Source organism: Sturnus vulgaris, chromosome 5, assembly GCF_052056855.1.
Source record: "Sturnus vulgaris isolate bStuVul1 chromosome 5, bStuVul1.hap1, whole genome shotgun sequence".
Lineage (NCBI taxonomy): Eukaryota > Metazoa > Chordata > Aves > Passeriformes > Sturnidae > Sturnus > Sturnus vulgaris.
In genome coordinates this window covers 55,315,563-55,324,389 of record NC_142247.1, presented here as the reverse complement: position 1 = coordinate 55,324,389, position 8,827 = coordinate 55,315,563, and the positions used below count along the sequence as shown (strand labels likewise).

General features: G+C 45.2%; 1 protein-coding gene across 2 annotated transcripts in view; it reads left to right on the top strand.

The window, feature by feature from the left end:
- The first annotated feature begins 696 nt into the window (after positions 1-696).
- TRABD (TraB domain containing) overlaps positions 697-8,827 on the top strand; it is a 33,027-nt gene continuing 24,896 nt past the window's right edge. Inside the window, exon 1 of one of the 2 annotated variants that reach the window (XM_014877736.2) lies at positions 697-782. The gene's annotated coding sequence lies outside the window, so the exon portion shown is untranslated. Of the gene's footprint in view, positions 783-7,086; positions 7,104-8,827 lie in introns of those variants that run through there. The other variant, XM_088165761.1, reaches the window with a different exon arrangement.

The window sequence follows — 8,827 nt, the reverse complement described above, 5'->3', positions numbered from 1 at the left end:
AGAGATGATGTAGTTTGGAGTGTGATATCGCTGCAATTTCAGTTCTTCGTTCGACCCACGGCGTGTCTTCACCCCGTGCGGTCCCACCCCTAAGGGTTCCCTCTTACTCCTTACACCTGTCACATTTCCAAACGGTTCCAAGGACGCTGGCACGCGTGTGCCAGCAGCCACGGACACCTGGGCAGCGCTGCTGGCTCCCAGTCCAGGGCTTGAAGGTGGGTGCCAAGCTGGACCTCCTGCACCAAGCCACGCTCCGCTGAGAGCGGTCGCCGCGGCCGCAGAGTTGTTTCAGCAGTACAGGGAGAAGCAGCCCCAAAGACGTGGCTCAATTCCTTGCCAGAAGGGCCCCCGCCCCCCACGGAAGCTGAAGGCGCTTGGAAACTAGCTGATGGCATCCCCACACGCCCCGCTCCGGGGCTCCCACAGAAATCCCGATAGCCCCTGGAGGCCCTTCCACTAGCACAGATCCGAGTGGCCGCTGGACCAGGCGCGGACACGGGCCCGCGCGGCAACGGGCCGGAGTGGAGCGGCCGCCGGTGGAAGAGCCGCGCGGGGAAAGCGAGGGAAGAGGAGGGGCCAGCGGGCTGGGAGCTGTAGTCCGCTGCCGCCCGCTGCCGCGCGACCGGGAGCGAAGGAGGACTACAAAGCCCAGGGTGCCCCGCGAGGCCCCGCCCCGCGCTGACTCGTGTAGCACGTTGTCCGGCTAACGCGCCCCGCGCCCGCTCCTCCCGCAGCGCCCTGGCTAGCGGCGGCTCCGCCGCTCCCATCGCTCAGCACGGCAGGTCAGCGGGGATGGGGGGCGGCCGCGCTGCCGCGTCCCGCCGGGCCGGGGGATGGCGGGGCCGTGCTGGGGCCGACCCCAGTCGCGGCGGGTGCATACAAGGGGGAGCGGATGGGGGGTGTCGCGGTTCTCCCGGTGCCCCGCAGGAGGGGAGGGGGCTACGAGCGGCGGGGCCGTGTCCCCTCGCTCCTCGCCCTTGGCAGGCACCGGGCCCTGCCCCTCCAGGTGCCGGCCCGGAGGTACTGCCAGGCAGCGCCCGCTTGGGCAGGGAGGTGGCCGGGGCGCGGCGGCCCTACTCGCTCCCGCTGCTGGGAGCGCTCCCCGGGCCTGGCGAGAGAGCTGTAGCCGGGGCTGGTCCGGCGCTGCCCCGCCGGTGACCCCGCGAGCGGCGGGGCCGAGGGGCGTCTCCGGGTGGGGGCGGCCTCCCGGCGGGCGGGCGAGCTCCGCCTCGTAGCGGGCGGGCTGGGACGTTCGGCCCCGCTCGCGGGGCTAGAGGAGGCCGGGAGGCCGCTGGCCGCCTCCTCCCGGGGGTGTCCCGCCAGGACGCCCGCGCTGCCGTGTCCTGCCCTGCCGGCCGGGGAACTGCAGCTAGGCAGGAAACTTGTGGGGAAAGGAGACTCTTGGGGCCGTTTGTAAGATCCCGACCCGCATGTACTCAGCTCCTTCGTTACGGCTGTTTCTTGGTTTGGGGGTTCGCGGACGTGGCACAACGCTCCTCATCCAGGTGTTTGGTGATAAGAGCGTGGGATTTGTTTGGTTCTGGCGGGGAGCTGCGGAAAAGCCGAGACTCACAGTTTTTTGTTTCTTTTTGTTTAGGTTTTTTGTTTTGTTTTGGGGCTTTTTTGTCTCTAAACAGTTGTGGCTTTTTCTGAATTCACCTCTGAAAATAGTTCAAATTAATCTAGCTCTTGGACATAACTTGTATCACAGTCATAGCCTGGGTTTTTCTTTTGAGGAAAATGCACGTACTGCTGCAGATGTCCACAAAACAGAGGTGTTTGTTTTTGCCAGCTTTCAGGAAGAAAGAGAGTGTTTTTCTTTGGTGAAACTTTGCAGAAAGTTGCAACTGATGGGTTGGAAAAGTGAGAGAACGGGATGGTGTTTTACAAGTTAGATGCTGTTTCGCAAATGTGGTGCTGACAATACTAGTCGAAAGAAACACCCAGGATGTCTGGAATGACACTTCTCCATTTTGTGTGTCTGTGGAACTACTGTTCACCTCATTAATGAAAGTATTCATTCTTGGAAAGCTAATAGAGTAAAGTAAAAAAAAATTAAAAACCCAAACCAATTCCAGGGGTTTCTCTACTGATTTTAGTAGGGGATAGACCTTGGACAGTAGGGAAAAAACATGTGTCCATTTAATTATCCTGAGCTAAATTAATTTATTAATTGAAAAATCTGGGTTGTGTCTGTGGCACTGGTTTGTGCCCTGCTGTTGGTGGCAGTCAGTAGATTTTCAAGATTCAGCAACTTGATTTGACTATTGTATTATAAATTTCAATTTTAAGTTGCTTATTTTAAATTTCAGTCCTCACAGTGTCTGGCACTCTGGCATCTTAACTGTAGACTTGGATACTGTATAGCTTGGTGCTAGAAGAGTTAGATTGATTTCTCAGTGTATTCTTTCTTCCATATGGTAAATATGATGAAACGCTGCTGCTGCTGCCACCACAACTGTGAATGTACCACGTGGTATTGGCGTCTATTTGTGGGAGAGCCATAAGAGTGCTTTTTTAAAATAATACTTTCTGGGAAGCATCTTCTTTTTCCTTATTTGCTATTCAGGAAAGTGCAGAAAGAGATTTGAGGCAGTCTTTGAAAATGTAGAAATGAGAGCAAGCCAGAGATAAGTGTGCTCCAGATTTAATGGGAGTGGTGTGTAACTGTGTCTGTCTGAAGTGATATCTCAGCGTGTGCTTTGCCAGCCAGTGCCAGTGGGAAAGGATTCTGTAGCTCTCCTTGTCCTGTCAGGAGACAGGACACTGGCTGTCTTTCATAGATGGTTTAGTCCAAAATCTGACCAATATATTCTCTTGGTGGTGGCTGTTACCAGATTAGGAACGTATTTGCAAATACCTATGTGAATTGAATCTGAGATCAGATCTTCAGTTATTGAATGTTTTTTTTAAAGGGCCATTCAAATTTCAGTGGTTTGAACATGTTAGTTAACACTGCGGTTCTGAATTTGAACTTAAAACTTTTGCATTGAGTATTTTTCTCCCTTTCTAAAAAAGGGCTCAGGGGAACATAACTTTAAAATTAACCACAATTTGTAGATTTGCATGAAACCGTGCATGCACTCAGTGACAAGTTCTCTTCCTGTGCAATTCTTTTTCTAATAACAAAAAAAAAAACAAGTAGAGGAGCTGTTTTCTACTCCTGCCTCCTTCCTTCCCCTGCATTTAGTTGACCTGCTTTGCAGTTTTGACTGAAATCACTGAGGGATGCAGGAAATTAGCTTGTCCATGTGCGAGAATTTAAAGGTCCTGATGACCTTACATCTATTGCATCTACACTGGAGCTCCAGGAGTGTCTGCTAAATAACACTGTCTCTAGGGACAGTGCAACTGTCATGCTCACAAGTGTCCGGTCACCTACGTGCTGCATCTGGAGATCCTTGCCTTGCTAGGATGCATCTCTTGCGTGTTGCACAACTGGTAGCTGTCCTTCAGAAGGACAGCAAGGCAGCCAGTTATAGTGTAGCCTGTAAAGAAGGCCTGTGTGTGAGGAGCTGGGATCAGGAGTTGCTGAGGGGTTTTCTCATTTCTTGGAAGGGCAGCAGATGGTCATGGAAATAGAGATTTTTAAATTATTCTTTTTTGTGTATGTATATATATATATATATATGTAGTGAATTTGTTAGGTGCAGGGTCCTTTATAGGTTAAATGAATGGTGCAACAGCTGGATGGACCTGGAAGTAGAACAGCTTTCCTGTGAGTGTGTTGATAGCACTGAGTTGTTAGTGTTCTTGTGGGGCTTCCATGACTGCAGGCAGGAATTTGCTACCCTGGAGCTTTGTCTTTAAGGAGTTTTTCTTCAGTTCCCTGCCACAGTAGAGCTGTGTTTCTTTACTTGTTGCCAGAAGATGGGCCCATGTCATATAACTGTTTTCAGCTTTGTATTCACCTAATGATTTTGAAAGAGTAGATCAGCTTGCTCATAGATAGTGTTTGGAGAGTAGGATGAAAGGGACAGGCAGAAAAACACTACTAATAAGTAATGTGCTTGGCAGTTGGGCAAAGTTATTTTGTTCTCTGAAATCCCAATTTTACCATCATGAGGATTGTGTTTCAAAGTGTTTATAGCAAAAGTGAATGTGTCTGCTGGTACTTTTGAGATGCAGCTTCTGCATATTTCAGCAGACAGCTATTATGTATTTCAGTTCAGACACCGCAGAACTTTTTCACCCATTTTCTTTACTTGCTGCCTGTAGGTAATGAACGGAGTGGAAAACCTGCCTCTTCTGGAACATGTGCAGCAGCTGTGCTGTTTTCCTTCTGTTCTGTTTGGGAGTGTTTTGCAGAGGGTTTTCCAAAACCAGAAGTATCACTTGGTTCGTAGCTTTACATGGAGGGAGATGTACTGATATCTTACCCGAAGCTGCTGGATACAGGAAAATCTAATAAAATTATTTTGGTTCTAGGTATTTGCTGAATTCACATAATTCACATTGGAATACAATAGGAAAGCGACTTGGGTAGATGTGTAGGTTCTAAAAAACTGTCAGCCTTTCCAGACTTGAGCCACATCACCGTGGTCTTTCTGTCCCATGTTTCTAAATTTAGCAGTATCTTTACAACCTCTGCAACCTCTTAAAAGAGTAAGGATTTGGGCTAAAGTTTGTTCATAAATCTGCAATGCAGTGCATTACATCCTGATTCACCTCATACTTACTCATTTCATCAAGTAGTCCCAGTCAGTGTAATAGCAATAACTTGTAAAACCACAGAGCATATGAGAATGCTTTCTTGTCTTTCACCGAGAAACATGTTTTGAGTGTCCCAGGCCACATATTCTCATGTTTCAACACATCCTTTCAAGCAAAATGGTTGTCTTTGATTTTTTTGTTTTACCTTCCAAAGCATGCAAATGGATATTGACTCTAGTGTGCAGGTACCTGAGTTTAGGCTGCATATAGACTGCACAGTTCATTTTGCAGGAACACCTCATTGATGCTCAGAGGGTAAAAGTATGCATTTTGAAATTTGTGATCTTCTGAGTCATGAGAAACCAGACCCATGCTCTACAACCATCTGTGATTACAGAGCCAGTTGCTCAGTTAAAGTTTCAAAGGCGTGGGTTTGTGTCGAAGAGATAACATGCAATATGTGTATATGCAATAAGGTCACCTTGGTGATAATTATGAAATACATTCCAATTTCTGAATTTGTGGCTGTTACATTAATTGGCGGACAGGTTTCCACTAATGCATCCTTCTGAGTATGAGCAGACTATCAACAGAGTAGACACCATTTGGAGCTGATGATTGTTTGTAAACATGTGTAAGATTTCTGTGCGTAAGTATGGAAAAAGCCTCATCAATCTTAAATACTCTGTTTATGTTGCAGAATATGGTGCTGAGACTTAAGTGGGTATCTGTTACTTTGGTTTTGCCTTCTTAGAAGGTTAAATGTTAAGCGTGGAAGGTGCTATGTAAGGTATTTCAGACAGTGAGTAAAGAGTGCAACAGTTTGTCAGTGAGAGAAGAGTTGGGTCTGTATCTTCTGAAGTACTGATATGCCTCTTCTGTTTACATAAAATAAGTGATCCTGTTAAAGGGTAGTAGCGTTCAAATGAGGCGTGCTTATGCAGTGCATAATATGAATGTAGTAAAGTGTACAGGCTATACCAGCTAAATCAAATATCCATTGTTAGTGAAACTGCAGGTTTAGAGGATGAAAGGAACACAGCACACTTAATGCATATAGATGCAGGTAAATGTTTATTGCTGCATCTCATGCCAAGCTGATGGAAGCTGTGTTCTGGGCAGGGATACTGGTGTTAGAGGGCTCACATATGAGTCTATTTGTGACATAGTCTTTCGTATGTACCTGTGGCTTATGTCCAGTTCAAGTCAGTTTTGGCTCAGTTGTAGCATGATCTGTGTGAGGTGTGCTATATTCTCACTGAGGACTTCCACTTTACTGTTTGACAGCTTGCTCTCAAATTCAGTTCCTAGCCTATCTCTTGTCTTTCCCACAGCAACTTTAGAGGAACAAGGATGAGTGGTGGTCCCTTGTTATAAGGAAGAAGTGCTGTCCTGTGGGGTGTGTGGGGATCCTAGAAGGACCAATGATTAAAAACAAAGGAAAATTCAGATTGCAAAATTGAAATGCTTCAAAGGTTCCACGAGCCTTCTAACTACTTGTTTAGCTACCAGAGGTCAGATTTGTAGATGTATTTAAGCATACACCTCAGTTACTTATTTGTAAAATAGGGATGTACATACAATCCTTTCTCAGAGGCTTTAGGTTTAACACTTTGAATACCAAGAGATGAGTACCTTCTGTAATGTTAGTGAATATTGTAGCTACCAAAAGCACTAATGGATACATTTAGGTTTGTTTGTTGAGGGGATCAAACACCGAAATTTTTGCCTGTTCCTTTCAATAAAAGGTGAAACAAGCCATAGTTTGGTGACTCTTTTCCTAGTTTCTTTGCTAGCTATTCTGATGTGTGTGCAGTGCATAGAAAATACAGAGCAATTGTAACACTACAGACAACTTTTATTTCCCTCTTGCAGTGACCTTGTTGAGGAAAAAGTGCTGCTTCTGAATTTCTGTATAGCTCAGAAGGAGGAAAACATCCAATAAAAATCTTGTTAAAAAGTAGCTGACTATATTTTTTTTATAGGTAGGAGCATAAGAGGTTTTTTGAGAGCTTTTTTATCGATTCAATTGCATCACTGTGTGAAGGAAGCAAATTTAGACAAGACTGTAAAGGAGCAAGTTTAGCCTTACTGTAGTAGGATACTGTAGTGAATTGTCTCTGTGGTGTTTGAATTTTCTCACTGAAATTAAACAGGAAAGGGCCTCTTGTTCTTTAACTTGCCTTGCTAGAAGCTCTGATTTGTGAGTGCATGTACCTTTTGTGTTCTTGAGACTGCAAGCTAAGAGAGTTTCGGATGCCTAAATATGAAGCTAGAACTGAAACACTTCGGTCGACTAAGGCTATCAAGTATGAAAAATGAGTTCGTGAGAAAACTTCGTGCAAAGAAGTGCCACTGAAGCTGGTTTATATTAGGAAAACTGGAGGACTCATGTGAAATACCATGGCAGGGAATTCTTTCTACCTCTGCCTTGCCAGCCTTTGTTCAGGGTAAGCATTGCTAGAAGATGTTGAACTTTACTGTGTGATCCTTTCTGAACCTGCTGTTTTGAGGAAAAGAGAATAATACCCATGTGCATGGGAAAAATACAGCCCCTCTTTGGCAGTACTTTTCTCAGTAGTAATGGCTGTCCTGCATGTGCTGTCAGAACAAGAAAAGCTTGAGAGGAAATAGGTGCCTATCAGTAGAGATGAGCAATGGCTAAATTCTAGGTTTGCAGTTTATTTGGTGGTCTCAAAAATTCCTGTTTGGTTGCTAAGTATCTTAAGAATTGACAAAAGGACTTCATTTTTTCACACGTGTATGTATACATACAACAGTTTTAATGGTCCAGTGAATGGCAGGCCCCCTTGGACTAACAAAGATGCAATAAGCACAAGAATTCTGCTTGCCTGGAAAAAAGGTGTTTGAGATGGAGATTCAATCATCAAGGAGTTCTTTCAAGAAAATTTCAGAGGGAAAGCCTCATTTTTCTGGGTTAAAAGGAGCAAGATCAGACTCCTCTTTCTTTTAGCTCCAGGAATTTTCTTGGTAATACTCGAAACAGGAGAATGAATCCCTGATTAAGACAGTCTCCAGGCAGATCAGAGAACAGAAATACTTAGTAATCTCTGATCTTTACGAGTGCCTAAAAGCTGCGTCTCCCAATGCATCTGAAAGAAGTGCAGTCATGTCTGAGATTTTCAGTATGTGATATATCTCACAAGGGACTCTTACAGGCCTTTGAAGTAGCTGGAGGAGGGGAATTGGGTTGGTTTCACATGTTCATGCCAAATCTCATGGTAAGTAGAATTTGAGGTTATGAGATATTGCAGTATACATATTATGGAACACTGTAAATAATGGTCTGAACAGGTTTTTTTGCCTGCGACTTTTCAACTTGGGATCAAATTTCCTTCTGTTCCCTGGCAAGTTCTGCTGACCACCTCTTTTTCACATGCACCTCCTCTAATCTTCAGTGATCTTTTTCTTCTGGAGGAGCAGTGCTGTGTGTTTCACCTCTAAATGACTGTGAGACTCTTCCCTGCTTGCCAAAATTGTTTAAATTAATTGTCACCTATGGATGAGCAAGCACAGACAAATAAAATGTCTTTTTACTTTGTGTCATTTCTTTAGGAAAGTAAAGTTTGAAAAAAAAGAAGCCCAAAACACAGGTTGGAAAATTAAACTCCTATAAATTTGGAAATTCATGGATGTAAATTATTCAGATGGTTGCCAGAATTGGATCTGAATTGGCCCCTTGTCTTGCTGTTGGACATGGTGGAAGGAAGTGCATACAGATTTGCGTGCTTCAGTTGGTTATCTGTGTAACAGCAAAGTATACATTCAGTCTTCTCTCAGAGGCTTTCATTATATTTCAACTGTCATAGCACACACATGCCTTCTGTGAATACATAGATGTACAACGATATTGTCTTTCATGTGTATGAGCTAGGTCAGCCTGGAGTCCAAGGTATTTACTAATTCCCGAAATATATGGACTTTTTCCAGTGTTGCTGAGGAAGATGCTGTTAGCTGAGCACCCAGCCTTGTCTGTACTCTGATGAGTCTAGAAACGGGTCTTCTGCATGGAAAATTTCACCTCCAGTGTAACTAGAGCAGATCTAAGCACCTGAAAACAAGGGCATACAATTCCTGGGTTGGAAGGGATCTTCAAGATCATCTTGTTCCAACCTTCCCGCAGGTCACAGAAGCACCTGTCACTAGACCAGGT